At 48.9% G+C, this 19,707-nt stretch overlaps 1 long non-coding RNA gene and 1 pseudogene across 1 annotated transcript; both read left to right on the forward strand.

Moving 5' to 3' along the window:
* Positions 1-1,615: 1,615 nt before the first annotated feature.
* On the forward strand, positions 1,616-3,675 carry LOC120676822. The gene is made up of 3 exons (XR_005676002.1): positions 1,616-1,759; positions 1,892-2,863; positions 2,975-3,675. It is a non-coding gene; the product is annotated as an uncharacterized LOC120676822 (long non-coding RNA).
* Positions 3,676-10,613: 6,938 nt separating this feature from the next.
* LOC120674650 lies at positions 10,614-19,455 on the forward strand (annotated as a pseudogene).
* Positions 19,456-19,707: the final 252 nt, after the last annotated feature.

The raw sequence follows: 19,707 nt of genomic DNA on the forward strand, positions 1-19,707 counted from the left end.
CTCAATTCGGAACAACTATGCGTGCCAAGGACTCAATTTTAAAGATTAAGGACCTTTCTAGTCTCAAGTGTCACAAGGAGATGAAGGACACTTGATTTAGCTAGGTTTTATAGTTTTTAGTTCTCGACCGTACTATTAAGAGGGGTTCATGAGTTAGTAGCTTGATCGAAATTTAGTTGGCTTTAGAAATCTTACACACTCGCTCAAAATCAGCCCAAGATGGTCAATAGAAGTTAACACAACACTTGGAGGAAGAAACAATCGAAGTTACATTCAAATCCAAGTCAATTCAGCTGAAAATAAAGAAAAACAGCAGCACCGGTTGAACCGGTGCCCTAGCGTCGGAGCATCCGATGCTTGGCGGAAGGACCGATGCCCTGTCGGTCTATCTTCTCTGTATGCAGGCAGGAATCAAGTCAAAAACTCTATAGCACCGGTTGAACCGATGGTCACAAGAAAAGCACCGGTGCATTAGATGTACTTTGTTCCAGAAAGCATGTTTTGATGGACTTCAACTTCTCTTCAGCACCGGTTGAACCGACGCTTCAGAATCAAAGCACCGGTGCATTAGACGTCCTATGTTCCAGAGAGCTTGTTTGAGTTGATCAGTGAACCTCTTCAGCACTGGTTGAACCGATACCCCTACGGAGCATGCACCGGTGTAATGACGCAAGCCTGGATACTGTGTCAGAATCTCAATGGCTATAATTTGGACACAGAGAGACCGGTTGAACCGACGCCTCAAATCTGACACCCATCAGTTCTTCTGGTGCTCACGATTTTTCTGCAGTGGACTTCCAACGGCTATGTAACTCTTTCCACTCTATATAAGGGCACCCCATGGCTCATTTCAGTTGCATTTGACACCCTGAATACTTGAGGCCACCCATGAGAAGAAGAGAAAAGTGCTTTGAGCAAAAGAGAAAAGATCTAGTGAATTGTTTGTGCTTCAACCTTGAAGATTTCATCCTTTGCAAGTGTAGCAAGTGTGCTTGAGCTAGGGCCAACTGAGTGTAGGTCAAGTGAAGGCTTAGGAGCTTGTTACTCTTGGTGTTTGACGGCACCTAGCCGGTCTTGGTGATCGGGAGGTTCTTGATGAGCTCTTGGAGTTTGTAGGAGCCCCAATACAAGAAGATTGTACACGGTGTGAAGCTCGCTGTTTCGGAGATGGAAAAAGAGCATTCTTAGTGATCACTTGCTCCTTGGTGAAGCAAGGGAGCTATACCCTTATGTGGGTGCTCCAACGTGGATTAGGGGGGAGCGTAAACTCCTCGATACCACGGGAAAAAATCCGGTTGTCTCGTGTCTCTTACTTTTATTTCAACCAATTAAATCCTTTTGTTGTTACTCTTGCCTTTGATTGCTTGTAGTTTGACTAGGACAACTTGTATAGTAGTGTGACCTTTTTGTTTTGGTCTTGATCTTGCTAGTGTGATATCTTTTAGGCAACATGATCATGATAGTGTGTTTGCCTACCTAAAGATCTTGTGCTAGCATGCTCTAGTGACTAGGTTTCAAATTTATAGATTGGACAATACTAGTATAAGTTAAGGACTAGATAGAAATTAGAAAAAATCCCAATTCAACCCTTTCTTGGCCAATCCTTACAAAGGCCAACCAAGAGCGATGCCAGCGCCTGTCTAGTACTGGAGCTGATTCACTGATCCTTTTTCACTATTATCGACAAGACCACCTCGCTGGGACCTAGAACTCGCCGCCGGTCCCCACACCAGCGGAGACAGGCAAGCAGCATGATGAGGTGAGGTTCAGCAGTACCTCGTTGTGGTGGCCATGGACGCCCTATCATCCCTCTCCTCTCCTCCCTTCCCTCGTCTTTCTCGCCAGGCAACGCAAGATTGACCTTTGAGCTTTAGTTTGCCTTTTCTTTTAGGTGGACAGAAAATTGGCCCAACGTGAAGTTGTCTGATTTGAGCGAGTAGCAACTCGATAGGAGCGTGGGTAGTAAGCCAATAACTCGCTGCTCACGACTCAGTAAACAACGATTCAGGTATGCATATTATTCAGACCCTTTCCACATCCACTGTCATCTCCTTCCCTCCGCCATGGCTGTGCCAAACTTATGGATGAAGCATCAGGCAGCAGCGGCCGTGCTTGGTTCTTGAGAGTGACGGGGCTGCTCAATGCCTCCTTCATATGCTGTTTTCTGAATCTACTAGCACTTCTTCTCATGTCATAACTGTTGCTTGAAAGGTGCTCGACAGTATGCTCCAGTTGTGACATGACACTAGAAGCTCTGTTGGCAATGGAACAATTCTTTGGCAAAGTGAAGGCTATATCAAGAAGATGGACTTCTAATTGTTTTTCACTTACTATGTATTTTTCCTGCTTGATCAAGATTATTTGATATTAAGTCAATTCTTTCATTCAGTAGGTTATGATTTAAAAGCCAAATTGAAATCCTTTTGCTTTCCCAGTTTTCCCTTTTCAAGTTTATTCAGATTCCATTCTATTTAGTTTAACTTACCTAATTAAATGTCCAGCTAATCTTGTATTCACTTATTACTTATTGCGAGCTGTCAATTTACCTTGTCTTTAACTTATACAGTGCTTCAGTATTCCAAAGAATCTCATTTTTTTCCTTTCCAATTTATTTTGGTCAGTGGCTGGGTTCTTCGTCTTTATTGCTTAGTGAATCAGAATGACAAACACCTTACAATCAAGTTATTCCCACCATTCATGTCGGAAGTATGCTATTCCTTGTAACATCATCAAATCCACTTGCTTTGCATCTATCACAGCAAAACAAAATGCCAAGCAGATAACCCTTCCAGAAATATTTGTTCAGAGCCTTCAAATGACAGCAGCCATGAAACAAATAGCGTGGGCCCCTACCAACTTACAGGTAAAAGACAAAATTCTAGAATGGCTAATATTTTGACAATTACATGTCAAATAGTTTTAGATCAGTAAAACCTTTAGAAAAAATTTCTGATCATTTGAAATTGATGTGCAGCTCATACCTGATTGAAGCTATATAGAACCTCAGTGGCTAATGATTAAGATGCCTTGACTAAAGTATCTTATTTTCCATGGTTAAAGTTGTCAGACGATTCTATATATACTTTCTTAGTACTTATATTGTGCAAGATGGAACAGAAATAACAAATGTACCTGCAACCACTTTCTATGTTAGATCCATACTCCGCAATGAAAAAGGATACTTTTCGATCTATATCTGGGATGTTTATTGTGTAATTTGGTTGGACAGAATTGCAAATGAGTTAAGCATCCAAAAGTGTTTGTGTTTTTTGTTATCTGGTCATGCATGAATTCCCAAAAAGCTTAAGTGATTTCTGCACTTGGGTAAAAATTTATCCATATGTTATATGTAATTGAGCAATTTCAACAAAATTTAAACCTTCATTGGATGTGCTCTTGCTTGAGGTTCCAACTATGTGTCACAACAAGTTGTCTATCTGATCATCAAGCATTTAATTTGCTTCAGTTAAGTTTTGCAAAAAAAAAAAGAAATCAGTTAAGGCATGAATTTTGTTGCAGACTTAAAGAAAAGTATGAACCAATTTGATTATGTTTTTTTTATTTCTGACATCTATACTATACATCTTTCATTTGCAAAGATTTTCCTTTGTCAATACCTTATCTATATGGAGTTCAGCAACAAGGGAAATAAAAAAGGTACATTTGAGGGCTTCATCCTCCTATCTTCATCATTTATGTAGGCTGTTCAAAAGTGAAGTAGGGTAGAGAACATTCGGAGTATTGTTCAAATTCAGTTCAGTTGCTGCACTGTAGAATGGCAATAGATCGAACCAAATAATATGTCTATACACCAAATAATATGTCATCTCTACCTGTTGGGATGATTATTCCTTCCCCACGAACAGCAACAAGCTCTCTTAGTTTACGCCATTAGAGCATCTCCAAGAGTACCCTATTTTTCTTTCCTATCTTTGTTTTTTTGGAAAAAGAAAAAAAAATCACTCTCTCTCCATCCTAGTTTCCCATCTTCTAACAATTGGCAAATTTGATTCACTTGTGCGTAAAAATACACACGCTTCCATCGCTCCCGATCGCCCCTCCCTCGTGACTTTTTTTTCCTCGCCCCGTCTTTTTCCCCGCGCAGCTCCTCCTTCGCGCCATGGATCCCATCCATTCTTTTGGGTTTTTCCCGCTTTCTAGGATTTAGGGTTTAGTTTCTGTGGCCGCCGCCGCCGCCGTTGGCCTATCCGCCATGGCCTGTGCCCCACTTCTTCTCGCACCGATTCCGGCCGTCACGGTGCATCATCGGCACAAGTAAGAGGTAAAACAGAATCCCCCTCGTCGTCCTCTTTCTTTTCCCCCAAATTCCAAGCCCTCTCGTGCCCTAAATCACCGGCAATCTGACTTGCAAGAAGCTTCTATCCGCCAGCCATGGAAGTTTCACGTGGAATTATCCTTGTGGGGTCACAATTTCTCATTTTTAGAGAGTAAAATAGGAAACTATTGGAGATGAACTCTTTTTTGCATTCTCATACCTATTTGGAGAGTTGGCAAACAACAAGTTTTGAGAAGAAAATATTAGGAACTCTTGGAGATGCTGAAATATATGTCTCTCCATGCTAAACTAACAACCGTGCATGTCGATATTAGACTACCCAAAGCAACATATTGTTATATATGGCGTGATGTCCGCGTATCATGTTACCACAAAACGTGTGATCTTTTGAGTCATGAGAATTTTGCACACCATAAAATGTGCAGCTCCACATGTATAATGTATAAAGGTATCTGTTTAGTTGCTGTGACTTTAGCCTAAGATGTACTATAACTTCGCACTGTAATCTTATTTTCCTTTCCATCCTAACGACTTTTGAAGCACTGTTCTTTGCCGCGCGCGTGGCGCGCGCAAAACACTAGTCCCAAGTACTGGGAGTGGAAGGTGAGGGAAGAAAAAAAATTCCGCTCCGAAAATGGATAGGATTGGCGCCAGCAGCGAGGTCAAATATTAGGCTGAAACTAGAGGTCGGCCGGTAAAATCAGGCCCAGCTCGTGTGGTGTGTGGCATGCGGAGCGAGTCGGCCATTTCCATCCCCCTCCCAGAACCGAACCAGGGGAACCACAAAACCCGCCACGTTGCCTGATTCCACTGCTAGGGTTTTAACTCTGCGCAGGTCGTCCCTGGCTGCCGTCGTCGTCATGCCTCCTGCCGCCGCCTCCTGCACAGGCCGCCGTCGCCCTCGGCAACCACTGCGCAGGTCATCCCGGCCGCCGCTGTCATCCCCCGCGCAGGTCGCCGTTGCCGTTGCCGTCATCCGACCTCCCTCCTCCCTACTCTGCTCCAGCCGCCTCTGTCACCCCTCTGGCCTGAGCACTGCCGTGCTATTGTGCCCAAGGGCACGGCACGGCATGCCGACGCCCTCGTAGGGCCCGTGCTTGGGCCGATGCCTCGGCACGACGACATTATACGGCACGGCACGGTAGCACTACCGTGCCACATCGTGTCATGCCCTGCCATGCCATGCCGTGTTTCGTCGGGTTAGTGCCGTGTCGTGGCTGGACGGTCCGTTTGGCTAAGTATAGCCAGGCTGCCAGGGCATCCTCGCGATCGCGCATCCGATGCGTGCACACGCATGTGAATTGCCCAGCAAGCATGGCACAATCTGGCCCCGGCCCGCGGATCACCTCCGTGCTTCCGAAGTTCCGGATACCTCCCGCGTCGCTTGCCTGAGATCGATCGACCCACACCGTCAGTTGTCTGAATCCTGTGTCCTGATGCTGTCACTGCGACAAAGCACGAGCCAATGCAACCTTCGATTCGGTCGAAAGCTAATCATGGCAGAAATGGCAAGAGCTTACCGCCTTAAGGAACCCCCTTTTCCTCGGAGACAAAAAAAAATCACCTTTCTTCTGTTGGGCCCGACAGTATCTGCCGCGACCTTGAACGTCGTCGCCGTTGATCGGAGAAGAAACGCAGACACGAGAGTGAAACGCACGCGAGAGGTGGAGGGCGGTTAGCACGAACACGATGAACAGAATGCACGGGAGAAGATATTTACTGCGAACTGGCGCAGCTCAGATGTTGCCGTTTTCTTTCTATATAGATGCATGGATACATGAGCCTGAGGCTCTCCATCTCCGCCACAACGCAGCCGCTGCACGGTGCGCCCGCATTCTTTGGATCGCCCGTGCGACATGCACGGCGGGCGACATCGTGGCGAGAGACCCGGACACTCCCTGTGGCAGTCACGGCGAGTACTACGCACATCTCCAGTACTCCCGCGATATCTACGCCTATGCAACAAACGTGCAACTAACAAACGTGCAACTAACTAATGTAGCAACTAGCTAATGCATACATTGACAGGATTACAAGACAACAAATCACCCCCTTAATCCTGTCGAATGTTGATGACTCCAATCCTCCCACGCAGCTCGATGAACCTCACCCTTGGCAGTGCCTTGGTCAGGATATCAGCCAATTGTCCTACAGTGCTCACATGATCTACAACCACTTCACCATTGCTGATACACTCTCGAATATAATGATACCGTGTATCAATGTGTTTGCTTCTCTCATGATAGACTAGATTCTTGCTCAACTCAATTGCTGACTTGTTATCGATCAACAGTCTGAACTTCTGAATCTGCTCACCAGTCAATACTGCCAACAAACGGCTAAGCCACACACCCTGACAGGTACCTGCTGCTGCAGCCATGTATTCAGCTTCACAAGTGGACAGAGCTACTGACTTTTGTTTTTGAGAGGTCCAAGTCACCAAGTTTGGTCCCAGGAAGAACACAATGCCTGTAGAGCTTCTGCGATGAACCAGATCACCACCATAACCACTATCAGTGAACCCCAACAAGTTGTGTTCTGAGCTCTTCCCTGAGACATACCTGCAGCCATAGTTTAGTGTACCTGCAATGTACCTCACTATCCTTTTAACTGCTGCCCAATGCTCATTGCTTGGTGCCTCCATAAATCTGCTTGCCAGCCCCACAACATAAGCTATGTCTGGCCTAGTGTTCACCAGGTACCTTAGGCTACCAATGATACTCCTGTACTTGGTGACATCAATCTCAGTTCCTTTGACACCTTCAACTAGCCTCACACGCTGTTCCATTGGAGTGTCACTTGGATTACACCCTGTCATCCCACACAGCTCCACAATCTTAGAAGCATAAGCACCCTGGCACAAAGTGATTTCACCAGGCTTCTGCTTAACTTCTATTCCCAAGTAGTAGCTTAACAGTCCCAAATCACTCATACTGAACAACTTCATCATTTGTTGCTTGAATTTGGTGATTCTCTGACTGTCTGGCCCACAGATGATTATGTCATCCACATAAACCCCAACTAGCAGAAAAGAATCTCCTTCTGCCCTTCTGTACACAGCATGCTCAACATCACTCTTTTGGAACCCAAGTCCCTTCAGCTCAACATCAAGCTTTGTGTCCCATGCTCTTGGAGCCTGTTTAAGGCCATACAGTGCCTTTTTCAGTTTCAGAGCCTTGCCTGCATATCTTGGATCACCAAAACCCGGTGGTTGTTGGACATAGACATCCTCTTGCAGTTCTCCATTCAAAAAGGCTGACTTCACATCCATGTGGTGTACCTCCCACTGACCATGAGCAGCTAGAGCTAACAAAGAGTCTCACTGTCTCCAGTCTTGCCACAGGTGCAAAGACTTCATCAAAATCCACCCCCTGAGTCTGTGCATATCCTTTTACAACTAGTCTTGCCTTATGCTTGACTATGTTTCCTGCAGGATCCTTTTTTACTTTGAACACCCACTTGAGCCCAATTGCATTTTGCCCTTTAGGTAGTTCAGACACTTCCCATGTCTTGTTCTCTTTTATGGACTGCAATTCTGCTGCCATTGCATCCCTCCAACATTGTTCTCCCAGAGCCTGCTCTATGCTTGCTGGTTCATCAGCTGCCAAAAGACACAGTCCACTGTACTCAAAATCATTGACTACTTCAGTGTTGTCATACAAGTCTGACAGATGTCTATATCTCTTTGGACCTTCTTCTGAACCCGAACTAGCACTGTCTGGTGGTGTGTGCCACTGCACCCCAGCTGGTGATCCAGCCTGACACCACGGTCCACCTCAGCTCTCTCCTTTATCTTCTTCAGGTGAGTCAGTGCTTGATCTTTGGTTTTCAATATTTCAACCCACATGTACCTACTGTAGTCATCCACAACCAAGAGAAAATATGAACACCCCCCAAGTGTCTGAGGTGTCACCTAACCACACAAATCTGCATGAATCAATTCAAGTCCTCTTTCAGCTCTATAATTGGAGACCTGTGGGAATGGTGCACGATGCTGCTTTCCCAGGGTACAGCCATCACACACTTGCTCCACACGGTCCACCATGGGCATGCCATCCACCATGTTCATTCTGCCAAGCTCACGCAGGGCTCTGAAATTCAGATGACCAAAACGTGCATGCCACCTCCAAGCTTCTTCAGAGAATTTTGACAGCAAACACACAGGTAGTACTACACCAAACTTGGTTGTGTACAGACGATTACCAGTACGAGGAGCACTAATCAACATATTCTCCTCTCGGTCAAACACCCTCAATCTCCCGTTGCACAGTCTAACATCACATCCCCCTTCCTCGAGCTGCCCAAGGCTAACTATATTGCTCTTTAATTTGGGAATATAATAGACATCAGACAGTACCTTGTGTTCCTGGTGGCGACCCTCGATCACCACTGATCCGATCCCGCAGATCTCGACGCAGGAGCCGTCGCCGAACTTGACAGAACCGTGCACGTCATCTTTTAGCTGTGACAGCACCACCCGGTTCCCAGTCATATGGTTGCTAGCACCAGTGTCCAACACCCATGTGTCATCATCACACACCACCGGCACCACATTCTTCTCGGCGAGATGCACAACTCCCTTCGTGACACGATTTGTGCCTATTGTCGACACCATGAACAGCGCCGGCTGATCAGCATCTGCAACGGCCATGTTCACTGCCTCCTTCTTCTCCTCCTTTTTTTCTTTCTTGGGCCTCTTGCAATCTTCTGCCCAATGTCCATAGATGCCACAGTTGCGGCACCTACCCTTCCGGCGCGGTATTCCTTCCTTCGTCAATTTGATGGCGCCACCACTGGCCGAACCTCCTAAGCTCGACCCGCCACCATCAGATTAGAATCCCCCCTTGCCTTTTGGACCTCCTGCACTCGCACCGGTCCCGTCCTTGACTGAGTTGGACTGGAATCGGTGTTTGTGCTTTGCAAGCCAATCCTCCTCAGCCAGGAGGAGACGCCCGGCCTTGTCGGTGATCTGCTCGACGTTCACCTCAAGACGATCTTCTGCTGCGCGAAGCCGCCCAACCAACTCTTCTAGCTTCAGGGTTTTAGTATCACAGAACATGTCTATGGAGACAGCAATTTGACCGAGTCGAGCCGGGACAACACGAAGAAACTTCCTCACAACCTTGGATTCTTCTATAACCTCCCCCCCAACGACTTCAGATTGGCCACGAGATTTGAGATTCTCGTGCCAAAATCCTCTACGGTCTCTCCCTCCTTGAACACTATGTTCTCAAACTCCTGTAGAAGTTTCTAGGCATTCACTTCCTTCACGCGATCCGCGCCAAGACGCATCCGCTTCACTACCTCCCATGCTTCCTTCATGGTTTTCTTGGACCCCAGCGGCTGCCACATCTCCCTTGGCACGGAGCGCAGGAGCCCGCTCATCGCCTGTCGGTCCTGTGATGGCTTGACGCCGGCGCCACCGGGCTCGATCACCTCCCAAATCTCCATGGCTTCAAAGTTACACTGCATTAACATGGCCTACTCAGTGTAATTGGTGCGCGTGAGCATTGGCCACATCAATGAGCCTTCACGAACGCCACTGGATCCTGAAGCCGACGCGATGTCGCCTTCACCCATCTTCCTCACCGCTGGTAACTTTCTCGACACCACGTACTTCTTCTTTGGTGGCTCACGCGGTGGGCTTATGGAACCACCGTAGAACATCCCACCATGAACCGGCTCTGATATCAGTTGTTGGGCCTGACAGTATCTGCCGCGACCTTGAACGTCGTCGCCGTTGATCGGAGAAGAAACGCAGACACGAGAGTGGAACGCACGCGAGAGGTGGAGGGCGGTTAGCACGAACACGATGAACAGAACGCACGGGAGAAGATATTTACTGCGAACTGGCGCAGCTCAGATGTTGCCGTTTTCTTTCTATATAGATGCATGGATACATGAGCCTGAGGCTCTCCATCTCCGCCATGACGCAGCCGCTGCACGGTGCGCCCGCATTCTTTGGATCGCCCGTGCGACATGCACGGCGGGCGACGTTGTGGCGAGAGACCCGGACACTCCCTGTGGCGGTCACGGCGAGTACTACGCACATCTCCAGTACTCCCGCGATATCTACGCCTATGCAACAAACGTGCAACTAACAAACGTGCAACTAACTAATGCAGCAACTAGCTAATGCATACATTGACAGGATTACAAGACAACATCTTCCCCAGCAAACTATACCTTGCCTCCATCGACACCAGGGAGTGCAAGGCACGCGCTGAATATACACGCGCGCCCCCCTCGTGCTCATGGCAGCGCGCTCCCTCAGCTCGCGGGTGCTCGCAACCTGCATGCAGCTTCGTCAACAACAATGGCCTCCTCCTCCTTCCTGCTGATGCTGACGTCCGTGCTCCTCCTCGCCGCCGTGCGGTGCGGCGATGGGCGCGCCGTGTTCGCCGGCCTGCCGTTCGACAGCACGGGCGAGGCGGAGGCTGTTGGTGATATGCCCAAGAGCCCATCATCACAATACAGTTTAAAGGCCCAAAAGGATATTGATCCAAGAGGGATTAGGGTTACTAATGGGTCTATGAGATAGAAGCCCATTAGTACGCCCTATATATACGAGGGAGGGGCTAGGGGGCGAAACCCTGAGCTGCGCCACCTCCCTAGCCGCCGCCCCTCCCTCTCTCTCGGCCGCCGCCCTTGCCGTGCGTGCGGTGCTAGCACACCGACGCCCGGCGTTTCATCCCCGTACGTGTGGACTCCGTGGAGGCGCTGCTGCGACTGCTACGCTGATCGGCTGCTGGGATCAAGTACGAGGAGCTCGGTTCGTGGGACGTGATCGACTACTTCCTCTACATCGACGCGCGACTTCTTCCGCTGCGCTGCGCCTCTTGGTAACGATCTATGATCTTCTACTCGCAAGCGCCTTGGGTATATGCGGTAGTGGTGCTAGCGTAGCCTACCCGTTTCCCAACAGAGGCCTTCGAGGACGCGCTGCGGTGCCAGGCCTGCGTCAACGTCTCGCTGCTGCCGCCGTCGGCCGGCGGGCGCGAGGCGTGCGTGACGCACCTCGACACGGCGCGGGGCGGCGCGGGGAGCGGGCCCATGCCGGTCCTCCACGCCACGCTGCTCGGCACGCTGAGCGAGGCCGTGGGCACCGCCGGGGCCGTCAGGGGCCTCGCCTCGCTGTCCAACCACGCGCGCGAGGAGATGGCGGTGCGGGACTGCGTCGAGCTGCTGGGTACTCCGTCGACGAGCTCGGCTGGGCAACCAGGACACCTGCCTCGAGGGCTTCCGCGGCACCGACGACCGCCTGCTGCGCCGCGTCGAGGCGGTCGTGGCGCAGCTCTCGCAGCTGGTCAGCAACCTCCTCGCCATGCACAAGCGTCTGCGCAGCATCACGCGCCGAACAACGGCATGGGTGGCGGCGGCGGCCCCGGCTCGGAGCTGCCGCAGTGGGTGATGGACATCGAGGACGGCGGCGGCGGCGGGGACGAGGAGCTGCTGCTCAAGCGCGCCGCGCCGGCGTCCGGCCGACGCGCGTGGACGTCGTGGTGGCGCAGGACGGCAGCGGGCCGTACCGGACCGTCAGCGAGGCGGTGGCGTGGGCGCCGATCCACAGCAAGAGGAAGTACGTGATCTACGTGAAGAGGGGCGTCTACCACGAGAACGTGGAGGTGAGGAAGAAGAAGACCAACCTCATGCTCGTCGGCGAGGGCATGGGCGAGACGGTGATCTCTGGCAGCCGGAGCTTCTCCGGCGGCTGGACCACCTTCTGGAGCGCCACATTCGGTAAGTACATGACCGTCGATAAAGCTCGCGGCGGCAGAGTTATTGCCATGCATTACTGCTTTGTTTAATTTCGAAAGGCAGGATGCACATGTGTTCTACTATTCTTCCTCCATTGGCCATTGCAGCCAGCTGCCATCTCATCCCATGTGGCCATGTCGCCGTCTTAACCTTTGCTGGGCATGCAGCGGTGGCCGGCGCGGGTTCGTCGCCCGGGACCTGACGATCCGGAACACGGCGGGGCCGGCGGCGCACCAGGCGGTGGCGCTGCGTGTGGACTTGGACCGCTCCGCCTTCTTCCGCGTGGCGGTGGAGGGCCACCAGGACACGCTGTACGCGCACTCGCTCCGGCAGTTCTATCGCGACTGCCGCGTCTCCGGCACCGTCGACTTCGTCTTCGGCAACGGCGTCGCCATCCTCCAGCGGACGCTCATGGCCACGCTGTTGCCCGGCCAGGCCGGTAGCGTCAACGCGCAGGGCCGCAAGGACCCGAACCAGAACACGGGCTTCGTCTTCCACGGCTGCGTGGTGGAGGCCCGGCACCCGACGTCCTGGTCCGACTGTGGAAGCCCTTCTCGCGGGCGGTGGTCATGGAGTCTTACCTGGGCCTGGCGTGCAGGCCCGCGGGTGGCTGGAGTGGGCCACCACCAGCTCCGGGGAGCGCGGCGTGGCGCTCGCCAGGCTGTTCTACAGGGAGTGCGGGAACTACGGGACCGACGCGGGGCGGTTTTTTCATTTTTATATTTTTTAAAAATTAAAATTTCAAAAATATATGTCCGTTTTGAAATATTTCAAAAATACCCCCCGGTCGCCCCCCATAGGGCGACAGGCCTTAAGTGAAATTTTTTTTTCAAATTTGCAATCAGGTCCCTAGAAATAAAAAAAAAACCTGTCGCCCGTTGGGGGGGCGACAGGGGCCTGTCGCCCAGCCCACGGGCGACCGCCGCTGGGCCCAGCCCACGGGCGCGGCAGGGGACCTGTCGCCCCCCCCCCCCGCGGGCGACCGGGGGTACCCCCTATATAAACTCAAGCCCTCCCCTTCCCTCCTCATTTGAGCCCGAAAATTCCACCAAAAATCCAGAAAAAAAGAGAGGAGTGAGGAGAAGGAAAGCGGCGAAGCCCTGCCGGATTCAGCACTTGTGATCTGCAGGTTAGTACATTTAGTTTAAATATTGTTATATTTAAGTACTACGTATTTTAATATGAGTAATTTGATTTAATTAGTGCTATAGTAGAACCATTTAAGTAGGAGTTCAATGATACTTTAGTTAGTTACGTAGTAGTAAATTAGTTTAGAAAATTAGTAGAACCATTTATGCAGTATAGAATGTGAGTGTCATCACGTAGTTATGAATACTTATACGTTGTAATTGAATTTCATACTTAGTTTTTACGGATTATTGAATAAGGTAGTGAAGTAAAGAGTATAACTCGATAAGTATTATGTGATATATAGATATGTCGAGCAAGATGCAGTTTCAAGTATTTTATGGTGAATACAATGTTATGTATGGGCCAAATAGAGTAGATCTTTCTGCCTTTAAGCGCACATCTAGCGGCATAGATAAACCTCTGGAAAGGAGTTTTGGTTCCATATGTAAGTGGCTGCAGCGTGGGTTCCATGTTGATCCGTTGACACATGTGATCACTGTCCAGTCTCTTGTTAATTGGGAGGTAGAAAGTGAATTATGAGAATTAATGATGATACACAGCACTGATGACTGGCAGAAGTACATGCAAGCAGCTCTAGAGCGTGGGTGGCCTCTGGCCATTCTTGTTCAAATCCGGGAGAAGACACAAAATGAAATCCAACATTGTGCAGATCAAGGAACTCCGAGTATTCGAAGAGAGACCAATTATGTTGAGCAAGATGAGTCAGAAGAGACAGAGAACCAAAACATGGGACCACAGGGCCTTGCTGATGAGGGAGATAGAATACATAGCATTGTGGACGACATGGAGGCAGAAGACCAAACCGCAATAGAGATGGAAGAATATGAGGACTCATCTGATGACGAGCAGTACTCATTGCCAAAAGAGTGGAAATAGCATGGTTTTTGCAGTCATGTCGCATAAGATGTACGAAATCAGGAGTGGGAGTACAGAGGGAATGAGGTAGTGCAAGGTGCAACATATCCAAATATTGAAGCCGTAAAAGATGCTGTGAGACTATGGGCAATCTCATTGAAACGAGAATTCAGAGTCGTAAAGTCTGGCAGTAAAGAATATGAGGTAAAGTGTGTGAATGCTGGATGTCCATGGCGAGTACATGCATTCAAGGGAAAATGGAAGTCAAACTGGAAATGTTCCATTGTCACAGAGCACATTTGTTTGCTGTCAGAAGTTCTTCCCTCGCATCGCAATATATCATGCGACTTTGTTGCAAAGCAAATGTATGGGTTTATTATGGACAACCTAAATTATGAGCCAAAAATGATTGTTCGACACATTGAGCAGACTTACCAGTACACCATCAGTTATTTGAAGGCATGGCGGGCTAAACAAAGGGTGTTCGAGATGCGGTTCGGCACATACGAGGCATCATATGATAACCTACCTCGTATGTTATCCCAGGTTGCTGCTAGAAATCCTGGAAGCTTTTATGACACATACCTTTTACCAGCCGTGACTAGGGGACAAAGAATTATGCAACGAGCCTTCTTTTGCATAGGTGCTTCTGTTAGAGCATTTCAGTTTTGTCTTCCGGTGATCTGCATTGATGGCACATTTTTGACTGGAAGGTATAAAGGTCAGATACTCACCGCAATCGGTGTAGATTGCAACAACCAAATTGTTCCGCTCGCATTTGCATTTGTTGAGAATGAGAACATAGACAGTTGGTATTGGTTCCTTGAACGAGTGAAGGATCATGTTGTTGCGGCACGTCCAGATGTGTGCCTTATTAGTGATAGGCATGCAGGTATCCTGCAATCAATACTGAAATTGCAACGTGGAACTGCGACAACGCCTCCATTATGGCCTGATGTCCAAAACATGTGGTGCATTAGGCATATGGGTGCAAACTTCTATGAACACTTCAAGAACAAGGATCTTAAGAACCTGTTTAAGAGGTTGTGCACCCAAAATCAACAGAGAAAATTCAATGCATTATGGCAGATGCTTGATCAGTTGACTGCAGAGCTAGTGAAGGTAAGGGCATCAGGAGCAGGCACGAGTCAGGCTGCAGAGGCTAGGGATTCAATTGAGAAGCCATTTTCACACTGGATTCGAGGTGCACCTAAGGAGAAATGGTCATTCCTTTATGATACCAACGGAGTACGGTATGGTATTCAGACAACGAACCATGCAGAGTGTTTCAATATGGTTATGCGTTCTTGTCGTGCCTTTCCACTTGTGGGAATTGTTGAGTTCATCATGTATGGGTGCATGAAGTATTTCAGAGAGCGTTACACGGCTGCAAGCATAAACATCAGCAACCCCCAAATTCAGTTTTGCAAAAGAGTGACACAATATATGCAAGAGAAGATTGAAAAGGCCAAACTGCACCGCGTCATATCCACAGGTACAATGGAGCATAGATTTGTGGTTCTATGTAAGGATAGAAGTGGTCGTGGTATCCGTAGAGATAGAGTGATACAGGAGAGTTTGATTACAGTTGATGGCAAAGCATTCTGCTCCTGCATGAAGTCTAAGTTATTGCATATGCCATGCTCCCATCTCATTGCGGCATGTGCAGAGTCTGCATTACAGCCAGGACTATTTGTTTCACCGTACTTCAGCAAGGAAGCAGCTGTATCCACATGGGGACATGAGGTATACGGGATTGGAATTGTGGGGCCTTTCACTCAGGATAATGAGAATAAGATGTTTATTCCTGATCCAGCCACTAAGAAAGGCAAAGGCCGCCGTCAGACACGTCGTATTCGGAATGGTATGGACGAGTCGGAAGCAAGCAAGGCACAAAAGCGTTGCAGCCAATGTGGATCATTGAGTCACAACTACAAGAAGTGTCCTCAGAATGCACTTCACGATGCTGCTGACGTCGGTCCTTCCGGAAATCCCAGAGATGGAGCACCTCCTACGTTCAGACGAGCATCGGCGAGAATTGCTCGTGGAAGGCATTCGGTGTCATAATCCACAATTGTATTTCATTATTTGTAATATGTAGTAATGAAATATGGCAGTTTGTATTATTGTAATGAAGGTATGTAATGAAGTATTATTATATTTATGTGTCCAGTTTGTATGAAATATATATTTACCTATGTGTTCTCATATATTTTTGAATGCAGATATGGAGATGGACTCCTTGCTAGACCCAGTGATCGACTCGAGCCACAGGTCTTACTTTGCAGCTGTTGAGCACCGAGCCCTAGAGGTGCTACGTCCTCGTCCACCCGGCGAGGCGATCTCTATACACCACGATTGGTGTGACCGGTATGTAATGAAATATTATTGTTTATGACTTATGTATTCGCCGGTATTCCTTTGTTTCGACATTTTTTGTTTGGTTGTTTGGTTACATCATGTTCAACAACACTCATGGCAACTCGGTCGATAGAATTCTCCTTCCGTATGCACGGGAGATTGCGGATGGGGACGAGGACGTACCGCCCTACAGCTGGGGTGAGGCGGTACTTGCAGCCACTTACCGTGGACTCTGTGACGGTTGCATGAAGATACATGAGAACGCTATCCTGTCAGGGTGTCCACTACTGCTACAGCTTTGGTCGTACGAGAGGCTAGCCGTTGGTCGGCCCTTTGTCAGCCACGAGCCTTACCACGGAGGCATGTACGGCGACGAGGAGGACGAGAGGCCCACTATGGGAACTATCTGGATCTGGCGTCAGGTACGTTCGTATCAAATCTAATTTTGTTATTCATTGTTACATGATGTATTAGCGCAATTTTAATTTTACTTATTCGGAATGCAAAGGTCCTGGGCACATGCGCGGGTTAGACGCGCATATCCTGAGTTTGTTTCGGAGCTCGACATGCTGACGCCCGAGGACGTTATCTGGGAGCCTTACAGCCCAGAGGCTATGGCTAGACGTGCACCAGCAGGCCTGTCTTCGCACTGCTCCGCGAATGCGAGCCTGCGGCTTACTTCCGCCGTCCTGGTTTATGACATCGCGGTTGAGGCATATTGCCCCTGGAGAGTCAGGAGACAGTTTGGGCAGCGCCAGGAGTTTCCGGTGCCCACCGCGTTGGAGCGTGTCAGTCGCCAGGACCACAGGTAATTATGAATGAACTTGGCTCATACATTCGTGTCGAATCTAACGATTCTTCGTAATCCACTTTGTAGGTTGTCAAGGAGTGGCTTGCCGTGCTCTGATGATTGGCTCACCAAGATCCAGCCGTGGGTGGACCAATGGGAACAGGCAGACGAGCTCTTGGTCCATCCAACAGGACCACACACAGACAGTTCCTTTAGGGCTTACCTCACCTGGTACTTACCCCGGACTCGGGCTCGTCTGGTTTTTGTTGACACTCACCCGCAGCCACACCAGGCGAGGCCTCAGGATGGCTATGGCCGGCACCACGTGGAGGCACTAGCAGGCGCGGTGAGTCTCTTGATCATATTTGCATATATATATAATCATATTCATAAGATAATTAATGTGTTTGTAACTTTACTGAATTGATGTAGCTTCACCTTTGCAACATGATGGAGACGGACTGCTCGACTTACCTGACGAGGGTACGTGCCGGATCCCCAATGACCCAGTTTGAACAGACAGAGGCATGGTCGAGGCAGCGTGATCAGTTGCGTCAGGTAGCGCACAACTTCGGAAGCCGTGTGCAGTACGAAGACAGCCACGGGTCGTCTCAGGCCTCGTCGTCGTTCCCGTGTCCGTCGACCATGCACGAGCCGACGTCGCAGTTCTTCCCAAGTGCAGGTAACGTACATATCTCTTTAAAATTACATCAAGTGTTCCTACATATTTAGTAATATCACATATAGGATATGATCCAGCTACTGCGTTCGGCCATACTGAAATGTTTAGAGGGACAGCACCAGTTGGCGGACCGTATCCAAGGATGGTACCGGGGCCACAGATACCGGCGTACACAGGTTAATTTATGTTTCGTATTTCGGTTTCTACATGTCATTACGAAATATACGAGCGTACGCTAACATCCACATTTTTTGCGTAGGATTCTACCCCGATGCGGGCGCCGGACCTTCTTCTTCCTCCTTTCGACCAGATAACGAGACATTCACCTTAGACGACTTCGACAGCTTGAGTCCAGAAGAGCCTGCCGCGCAAGGTGACCCCGATGTCTTGGGGTATTCACAGCTAGGAGGAGCACCACTTGGGATCTCTCAGCAGCAGACACCGCAGCCCCTTGTGCGTCCTGAGCGACAGGTGAGGTCTCCGGATGTTCTCACCTACTCCGAGGGACATGTCCGTGCCCAGCAGAGGGCTAAGAGGGTCCGACGCCCTAGGGGTGGTTAGATGTATCTGATGTTTATTTGTAATGAGATAGCTGTGGACCGCTTATTTGTATCCGATGTTTATGATTGTGGTAGGTTACTTGTCATTTGTTTCTATAGATATTACTGGTGTGAACTTATTATGTTTGTGGGTTCCATAATGCTCGTGAAATAAGGGAAGTTCTTGCGATTTTTTCCCGTGATTTAATGAAGGACAAGTTACGTGCGGTAGGAGTTAGCAGCCGAGATCTTGCCGACGATGATGACGAATACACGCTCGAATAGCTCAAAATAGGTCCCTGGAAAAATAAAAGTCCCTGGGAAAAAAAGGGGGGCCTGTCGCCCCCCCAACGGTCGACAGGGGCCTGTCGCCCGAGGGGTGGGCGACAGGACCCTGTCGCCCGTTGGGGGGGCGACAGGTCCCTTTTTTTTCTCCAGGGACTTCGTTGCAAATTTGAAGAAAAAAAAAAAACACTTTGGCCCTGTCGCCCTATGGGAGAGCGACCGGGGTATATTTTTGAAATATTTGAAAACGGACATATATTTTTGAAATTTTAATTTTTAAAAAATATAAAAATGAAAAAACCGCCGACGCGGGCGTCGCGGGGCGGGTGAAGTGGCCCGCGTACCACGTGATCGCCGATGCCGCCGTTGCCGGCCGGTTTACCGTCCGGCGGTTCATCGGCGGGCTCGCCTGGCTGCCTGGCACCGGCGTCACCTTCACGGCCGACTTGTTCAAGAAATGACGGCGGCGACCGCCCCCGACGCCAATGCAGTCTCGTGGGCTGAGTTCATTTTTTGGAAGGGCACACATAATAAGGATATAAATATACATGTAGTAGTATCATAAAGTTGCATGAACTTTGTTACATTTCACGTTGGATTGGTTGTTTCGGCGGGTAACTTAGGGTGGTATGTGTTCGGCAACTATATAGAAGTGTCTCTTGTGTTGTTGGTGCAGTAAATTAAATTACGTGACCTGTTCTGGTGTATAGCCTTTTTATTTTCTAATCAAAGGTAGTGTGGGTCCCATTGTTTGCATATCAAAATATTGATATATTGAAATATGGGCAAGGGCGTAAATTTTGACGTTTGGTCGAGAAAAATTAGCCCACCTAACCAAGTGCTATTCTCAACTTGCCAAGATTCTAGTCGAAAAAATTACTCTAAAATTTGATATAGTTGAAAAATTACTCTATATTTTAATATGTCCATGTTTTAGCATATTAATATTTTAATATCCAACAGAGTTTATTATCTGGCAATCCTAATA

This window comes from Panicum virgatum, chromosome 5N, assembly GCF_016808335.1.
Source record: "Panicum virgatum strain AP13 chromosome 5N, P.virgatum_v5, whole genome shotgun sequence".
Lineage (NCBI taxonomy): Eukaryota > Viridiplantae > Streptophyta > Magnoliopsida > Poales > Poaceae > Panicum > Panicum virgatum.